Source organism: Pteropus medius, unplaced genomic scaffold (genome assembly GCF_902729225.1).
Source record: "Pteropus medius unplaced genomic scaffold, Ma_sr-lr_union100, whole genome shotgun sequence".
Taxonomy (NCBI): Eukaryota; Metazoa; Chordata; class Mammalia; order Chiroptera; family Pteropodidae; genus Pteropus; species Pteropus medius.
Window position 1 is genome coordinate 367,852 of NW_024350919.1, and position 8,724 is coordinate 376,575.

At 64.1% G+C, this 8,724-nt stretch overlaps 1 pseudogene; it reads right to left on the reverse strand.

Moving 5' to 3' along the window:
• Positions 1-590: 590 nt before the first annotated feature.
• On the reverse strand, positions 591-6,901 carry LOC120584414 (nucleosome assembly protein 1-like 1; annotated as a pseudogene).
• Positions 6,902-8,724: the final 1,823 nt, after the last annotated feature.

Consider the following 8,724-nt stretch of genomic DNA (forward strand, 5'->3'; position numbering starts at 1 on the left):
GTGGTGTGGGGTATTTATGTGTTGTGTGTGGTGTGCATGTGCATGAGTGTGACGGGTGTGTATTGTGTGTGCATGTGCGTGCGTGTGCGTGTGTGTGCATGCGCGTGTGTGCGTGGCGAACCAGGCCTCCTTTAGCATTTGCCCAGGGCCGGGTCAGTGGGGACAGCTGACTGCTGTGCTTACGGGGTGGCTGAGTGGCATTTGCTGTCTTGACCTTTCCTCCCTGTCTCGTCTCAGCGGAGCCCCCCATCCCCACTGTTCCCCCTTCTTGTTGTCACCCCATCACTCCTGGGCGTGGGCCCCAGGAGGCAGGTGCAGGGCCCCCCTCCACTCAGCGGCAGCTCTGAGCGGCGTCCCCACCCCCCCGGGCTGTGGCTGGACGCCGCGGGGCGCTGCCTCCCCGGGCAGGCCCCCTCTTGCCCCGCACACCGGCTGTGACCTCACCGCTGGCCTGCATGCCAGGACTCGGCCTGGGCCGGTGGGAGGCTCTGCGCTAAGGTTGGGCTCGGTGGCTGACGTGTGGGCAGTGTTGGCTTTCCCTCGCCTGACCTGTGGTCGCTGCGTCCACCCCTCTGTGGGACGAGGAGGTCCTACCGGCCCGAGCGCCCAGTGCCGGTCGCCATCCGGGTCGTGCCGGGCTCCAGGGTCTGACTCTGCGCCCCGCAGATGGTTTGCGGGCCGTGCAGGAGCGCTGGGCCTGCTGCTGGGCTGGCAGAACCGGGTGAGGCCCTGAGTCAGCCTCAGGAATGCGGGCCGCCAGCCCAGGTGTGACGGAGGAGGGGTGAGACTCACGGCCCGGGGGCCACCCGTGACTAGCTTCTCCGCTGTGCAGGCTGCTCCGGCTGCCCCCAGCACCCCTCTGGTCCAGCGCGGTGGGCGGCCGTGCTCACAGCCCCTCCCCCACGCAGCCCTACCGTTCCCCCACGAGCACCCCAGGTGCTGTGCGGGGTCCTGGTGCCCTCAGGGCTTAGAGGGCAAGTGGTGAGCGGAAACTTTCGCCTGGAATGTGCTGCGTGGTGGGTGACCAGCCAGCTGGGGCTGGGGCCGAGGCTGGAGGTGGGGAGACTCCAGGACACCTGGGGGGTGGTTTCCACACGGGCCCTCTGCTCCCTCTGCGGTCAGCTGGGGAATAACCAGACTCCTCAGCTTTCTACTGGGGTGAAGTTTAATGAACCATTTTAAAGTGAACAATCCAGTGAGCTTCAGCATATCCACAACTTCATCCAGGCACCACCATCTTTCGTTCCAGAATGTTCTCAGCTCTGAGACACTGCACGTGGTCAGTCAGTGTTCCCCTTCTGCCCCGCCCCCCGCACCTGGCCTGCTTCCCTCGCTGCCACCTCGCCTGCTCGGGACGTGTCACAGAAGCGGGGACCCACTGCTTGTCCTTGAGGGCCCGGCTTCCCTCACCGAGCGTCCCGTGACCCCAGGGCCGTCTCCGTCGTGTCAGGCCCGTGCCTCGTTCCTTTCCACGGCCGAGTGACACACCACGGTGACCCTTTAACTTGAAAACGTTTATGGAGCGCGGCGTCTCTGAGCCAGGGCTGTGGCTCCTGAGCAGGTGACCCGGGACCCCGGCAGGTGGGGCAGGAAGCAGTGCCCCTTGGGCTGCGGGTCACTCTGCAGCCACCACCGATGGCGGGCTGAGCGGCGGCTCCGTGCGGACAGACAGACAGCAGGCGTGTCTTCCTCCCACAGCGTGTTCCCGTCATCAGCGTCCCTCAGCCGCTGCCCCAGCATCCTTTGCGAGCTGGTCACGGCTGCTGTGTGACCCTCAGCTGCTGGCCCCTGGGCCGTCTGCACCTGGGCCTGGCTCCCTGGGCTGCGGCCTGTGAGTCTGTCGTGCTTTCTTGCTCGTCCCTGGTACACTTGGCGTGGTGCGGGGCCAGAGCCTCGTGTCCGTGGAGTCGGGGGGTCCCTTTGCGCTCCCACAGGTCAGGCTGCTTGAAAGGCTTGACGTGGTGGGAAGGGCAGCCCCCCTGCTCCCCGGGGCATTGCCGGGAAGGGGGTTCCAGCTGAGCCGTCCTGGCATCTGCCCAGAGGGGTCTGGGTCCACCCAGGGCAGGCTGGGGGTCACTCTTGGTGACCCTGGGTCCGGTTACAAAGGCGGGTGGGGAACACGGGTGGTGGCCTGAGCTGCTGGAAGCCCAGGAATGTGGAGAGGGTCTGCTTTCGCTTCCAGGCAGAGGCCATACTGGGAGGCCTTGCACAGCCGGCAACTTCCGGCAGATGGTCCAGCAGCCCTCAGTGGGGACAGGCCAGCCAGGAAGCGGGGGTCGTGGGGGTCACGAGGCTCCGTCAGCACGGTCACCCCACACACATGGCCGGCCTGCGGGCAGGCGGGACCCCGGCGTGGGGGGGAAATGGGGAGTCAGTGGAAACACGCAGGGAGCGGCCCTGCCACAGTTCGCTGTCCTGCAGGCGCCTGGTCATTTGTCTTCCAGGTGATTTATCGTCAAGGCTGGGGGCTGACATCCGGAGGTCACATTCCATTCCTAACAGCTTATCTGGGCTGTCAGGCAGGACTGGGAGGGGCTGAGACCAAGCAGAGCTGTAGCCAGTCTCCCCACCCTGTCCCCTCCCCCTGGGGGTTCAAGAGGGGGGCTGTTGGGGGGGAGGGGGACATTTGCAGAGACCGCCCTTGAGCTCCTACGTGCAGGGACCGAGCGCTGGAGCCTCAGGCTGCCCACCGCCCACTGCTCGTGGAGGGAGGGAAGCTGGCGGTGGGACCCCCACATAGCAACAGAGGTCCCAGGGGGTGTGAGGGAAGAGAGGACACATTCTGATGGGGTCCCTGATGCCCTCGAAGGAGGGGACATTGATGGGGGTCCCTGATGCCCTCGAAGGAGGGGACATTGATGGGGGTCCCTGATGCCCTCGAAGGAGGGGACGTTCCCGAGGCCCACAGCACCAGTGCTGGGCACATTTCCAGGCCCCACAGAATCTGAGGCCCCCAGGGAACCCCCAGCTGCTGCCTGTGGCTTCCAGTGTCTGGACTTGAGGCAGGGACTCGTGCGGCTTGGGCTGGGGCGGAGGTGGGCCAGGTGGGGGGCAGGTGTGAGGGCCGGCTTGCTGGTCCATGTTGGGGAGGCGTTTGCAGGTGGCCTCGGGGACCCCACCCTTCCTGTCTGTGGGCACCTTGGTCCAGTCAAGGTTTGGTCTGGAGTAAAGGGAGCCAGGCGTCTCCACTGAGTCTGAGGGACGCGGCCTTGGGGCAGGAGGGCAGGGAGCCTGGGGTGGGCGGCCACCTCAGCCTGGAGCCCTCGGGAGGGACATCCCCAAAGGCCTCTTCTGAGCTTGGCCAAAGACCCCCCCCAGCCCCTGAGGCTCTGCCCCTGGGATGTCTGCTCCCCACTTCCACCAGGGGCGGGTCCCCCGGGTGAGACCCCTCCCCCACCCGGGGCTCCTCGCTTCTGGCCCTGGAGAAGCGTCCTGTGACTCGGGACCTGCTCAGGCCCCCTCCCGCCCGAAGCTCTCACTGCGCCACGTGTCAGGACCACCCCGTTTTCCCACCGGACTTCTGGAGTTATGCCAAGTGTGCTACTCAGCTCGCCCCGAGACCTGCCCCCTGCAGGGCACCCTGTTGCCCCCTTTCCTATAATGACTGGGAAAAGTCTAAATAGGTTCCAGAGAAAAACAAGGTTTGCACAGATGTTAACCTTCTTTGAAACGACTTCATAGTTTAGCCAAAGAAAATAACGACGGTGCGATTTCGTAAGGGGTCGCGGGCCGCACTGTTACGGTTGCGTTTCCTCTGACCCGTGACGTCACGGGAGAGTCGGGAGGAGACGCGCCAAGTCCGTTCAGATGTCGGGACAAAGTCTGGATGATGGGACAGAACATTTCGTTCAGTTTCTTAAAATTGAAAAGACATTTTCATAGGTACATTCTTAAAGACGGTCTAACACTAGGTGGTCGCTGCCTGCCGCGCGCGTCGATGGGGCCGTCCCGGGCCCCCGTGGGAGGCAGAGGCGTCTGAGCTGGGCTGGCACCGCCCGGGGAAGCCGGGGCCCGTGCAGGCCGGTCCCACGCCGACCCTCCTGCCCAGGCCCCCCTGGCCATTGTCAGATTTGTCCTTACCGAGGCACTGCCTTCAGGAACTGGTTTGGGGACCCCGTGAGGAGCCACAGCAGGGTCCTTCCCGCGTCCTGGCTCCCTGCCCGTCTGCATGGCGGTTTCTTCCACCCCTGTGCCCTCCCGGGTCCCTTGCCGTCTCCTGCAAACGGGCTCAGGAAGAAGCCTTTAGCTGGGGGACAGGTGCCAGGTGATGTCCTCAAACCTCTCTGGGACCCCAGCCCCACGGGCAAGCTCCCCCAAAACCCAGAGGGAGTGGCTTCATGGGGCAGGGTGGGGGTGACAGTGGTGCCTTTGTGGGAGGACTGGGGGTACAGCAGTATCTTCCCATCTGACCCCAGGCCCGGTTGACTGGAGAGAATCTGCTCCTTGGCTGGGCCGCCTGGGGCGCGGGGCCTTCCCGGCTCCCCGCTGCTGGGCACGTGCAAGCTGGGCGGTTCTGACAGCCTTAAACCCACAGGAGGAGAAACCCAGAGGCTCGGTCCTCGTGTCCACCCCTCTTCCTCACCTGACTGCAAACGCAGGTGGCTTCGGGCGCGTCCCACGGGCCAGGCTGGCAGCTCGGGGGAAGATGGGGGGCTCTGCCTCATCCTGGCCAGGGGTCCTGGCAGGTGCGAGCTTGCACATTGGACAGGCAGAGGCCACCGAGGAGGTTCCCCCAGGGTGGGGGGCAGGTCTGGCTTGGAGCTGGGGCCCAGCTGTGAACGCACTTCCCTTCCATGCTCATGGCAGCCCCCCACCCCGCCCCTGGCCCGGGACGCTGCGGCAGGACTGGGGTGGCCAGGCCTCTCACCATGGACGTTGGGACGTCAGGAGGGTGGCCTGCGTGGGGCTGGGGCCCCTGGCTCTTCCTCTACAAAGCCGGGGTGATTTGGGTGATTTGTAGACAACGTCCCCTCTGAGAACGAATGTTTCAAAGGGAGTTCATCTGGAGTCCTGCCTTCAGTGCCCGCTCACTCGGTCATCTCTGCAGTGAAACGTCCCCCTAGGTGACACGGACTCGAGCAGGCATTTCCTGGGCCCCTCGGGAAACGCCGCTGGGAGCGGCGCCTTCCTCCTCCTGTGGGTCATGGCAGGGACGCAGCCACCCCCATCCGGGCCCCTGTCCAGCCCTGCGAGGGGGGGACAGCCCTTGTGAGCCAGGGTGGGTGTGGACAGGGCTGTGCCGACACCCCAGTAAAACCAGCCCCTCACGCGAACCAACGCTCGTTTTTATAGCTTTCTGCAGACCAGGTTTCTCGTGACTTTAATTAGGTAAGATGTCGGCTTTGTCGGACGCCGGCTGGGCTGAGGCTGTGGACGGGGCTGCGCAGGCAGCATGGGGACTGGCGGAGGGTCTCCCATGTGTGCAGCCCCCGGGGCCCGGCTCAGCAGGAGGCTCCGTCCCCTCCGAGGTTTGTGCTGCTGGTTCAAGGGCCCAAGGTCAGGAGGTGGGGGGTGCGCCACCCACTCTCACACAGTCACACAGAGTCACAGTCACACTGTCACACACAGGCAGAGGTGCACACACACACGCACGTGCCCAGGTGGGGCTCCCAGGGGGCTGAGCGGGGCTGAGCGGGGGCGGGCACCCGTCTCCCGCCTCCTCTCCTCTGAGTGTTTTTTTTATTTATTTAATAGTCGTCTATTTTCTTAGCTGTGACCTAATAGTTACGTGATAAAAATACTCCGGAAGAGCCAGGCTGTGGCAGTGGACGGAAGCGTGTGAGACCGTCTCTGCATCCGGCACAGTCGGCAGGAAATCCGAAGTTAGGATGCCGGGCAGAGCGAATCGTCCTTAAAACGTCCGTTCCTTTCCTGTGAAAAGGTTCCCGAGTCTACCAAGAAAACGCGGAGGCGTGAGGCTGTCGTGAGTGACGTCCGCGTCTAGGCTGCTGCGGTCGGGTTGACCTCGGGCCGCGCACGTCCTGCTTGCACGCTGCTGGGTTTCTTCCTTCTTTGAGTCAGGATCCGGGTCATTTTCCTCCTCTTCCTCATCCGCGTGTCCCCTTCGTCATCGTAATCACATCTTCAGTAGCTTCTCCAGGGCAGTGTGACACTGATCTTTGGGACTATACGTTCGTGTAAAAAGCGACCCCTTTCCGCAGCAAGGATGGCTTCAGCCGCAGCATCCACACACCCTCTCTCGGCAACTTCAGGAGGGGCAAAAACATGGAAGCCGTTTCGGTCACAGTATGAACTGTCCCACGTCCCTTGCGTTTCTGCTGCTTTTTAACGGGTTTCCAAGCGACATCCTTCCCCTTCTCCCGATCTATCTGGCACGCTGTGCGACCCATAATTTCTGGTCCATCAAAAGAAAAGGGATCAGAATCATCTGGTTCTGACCTCATCCTGTAGGCCTTTGTCAAGACTTCATTCGGGAAATATTCATTGCGTTCGAAGTGAGATTCTAAGGCAAGACTCACAGGCCGACCGGCCTCTGAGAACGTCACTGTAGTATCTTTCGAGTGCTTCAGGGTGGGTCCGCCATGTTCCTGACCCGTCCCCGAGCGAGTCGGCGACCTCAGAGACAGTCCAGCGGGGTTCAGGGACTCCCCTGGGGTCTCTCCCTTCATCCCCTCCCCGTCGTCCATCTTGGTCTTTTCTGCCAGCGCCTCCGAAATCCCATCTTCCGCATCTGGTTCCCACTCACATTCTTCTGTGGGTTCGTAAATCGCGTTGATGATCTCGAATCACTTATCAGCTGAAGGCTGATAGAGGACAGCGAACTTTCGAGATCACGAACTTCCACAAAGAACTCAGCTGCCCTGTGCACATGTCACTTGAAGGTTTCCAGAGCATTCACTTGTCTTTTAACTACCTCAGGCAGGTTGTCGGCATCTGCCATGTCGTAAGAACGCCAAATACCGGTGGCCAGCACCGGGAGCCGGCAGCCGGAGCTGCCCGGGCAGTGACTCAGGGCACCGATGTGAGGAGCAGGAGGCGGTGCCCCAAGCGGATGGCGCTGAAATGACCCCTCTTCTCTGCATTCCTGCCAGTGTCCCCTTCCTCTGCCCCCGGCCGCAGCGGATGGCCCTCCGCCTTGCCCAGCACCCGGCCCGCTGTAGGGCTGTGGGTCTGGTTTCCGGGGCGGCTCTCCCCCAGGAAACGGGGGGAGGGGGGCCCAGGGTTTGCACCCACCGAGGCCCTGTCTGTGCCGGGCCTTCTGCTGGCTGCTCAGCACAGCCGGTGCCGGGACCCAGTGACGCCGTGGTCAGCGTTTCCTGGCGGGACACGCGTTGTCCTCGTGGGCAGCAGGCGGCTCTGGCAGGATTGTCTCTGCGTCTGGACGAGCGCGGATGAGACGCCCGCTATGGCAGGAGGAAGACGCGCTCTGGACGCTGACCCAGGGCCCCAGAGCGGCCGGGGCAGGGGCCGTGGCCTCGCCCTGACCCTGCTGAGGACACAGCTGCCGTACCTGCTCAGAGACCTGCGGAGCGCCCGCGTCACCAGTGTGTGCTGGCGGATGCGGGGAGGCTGGCCCTTGCCCAGTGTGAGAGGCCAGGGCGGGAAGGGCCAGGTGTTCACAGAAGACGGTTGCACTTTGTTGGGGGGCGGGGCGGGATGCCAGGGGCGGCGCCGAGCGCAGAGCCAGGCAAGCCCAGACCCTCAGGACGCGGGATGGGGATCTCCTACCAGTGCGCACACGCACAGGAGCAAAACGAGGACAAATGGGGAAGCGTCCGCCCTGACAACGGCACCTGCCACACGGCGGCCAGAGGGCCCCAGAATGCCGGGGCGAGGAGCGGGAAGGGGCCCTAAGAGGAGCCGCAGGTGCCGGCCGCGTGGGCAGCAGCGTGGGCGACGGCGTGGGCGTGGGCGAAGGGCCCTCCTGGGAGCGGGCAGGGAATGGGGGGCGGGGAGACGCGTGTCCTGGAGCCGCGGTAGCGAATGACCACGGCGAGTGCCTGAAACAGCCTGGATTTACCCTCGGAGCCTGGAGGTCGGAAACCGAGGGGTCTCCTGGGGCTGAGATCCCGGTGTCAGCGGGGGAGCCGGCCCCGGAGGTGGGGGGACCGTCTGTTTTCTTGCCTTTTCCAGCTTGTACACCTAGGCGCCCACTTTCCTAGGCTCCTGGCCCCCTCCCCACCCACCCCTGCGTCTTCCCAGCCAGAAGGGACCAGTCCAGGCTTGGCTCTGACACCCCCTCCCCGCCCCCGTATTCTGGGACCCCTGTGAGTGCAGTGGGCCCAGGCGGATGATCCAGAACCATCTCTAAGGTCACCTGTACCTAACCCTCCCTCGCCAGGTAACGACCTGTTCAGGGCTGGGAGCAGGACGTCTGGGGGGTGGCATCATTCTGCCCAACGGCCCCCAAAGATTCATGTCCCTCCCATCGGTTAAGGCACCCACCCCACCCAGCAAGCCCACAGAGGACACCAAACACGCACCGCTTTCCAGGACCCCGGCGCAGTGGGGGCGGGGGGTCTGCTTCCCTGCGGGGGGCCACGGGCCGGGGACTTCGATGGGAGGGACGCCGCTCTCCCTGTCACTGAGATTCTGGGGTCTTCATCCTGTCAGCCCGGTGACCCAGCCAGACCAGACCCAAGAGGGCGGGGCCGGTGAATGGGCGGAGCATCGCGCGTCCCTGGGCGCCTGGTGAGGCCTGGGTGGCAGGAGGTTTAGCGCGTTCAGGGGCGGGGTTCCTGCCTGTCCGTGTGGCAGAGACGA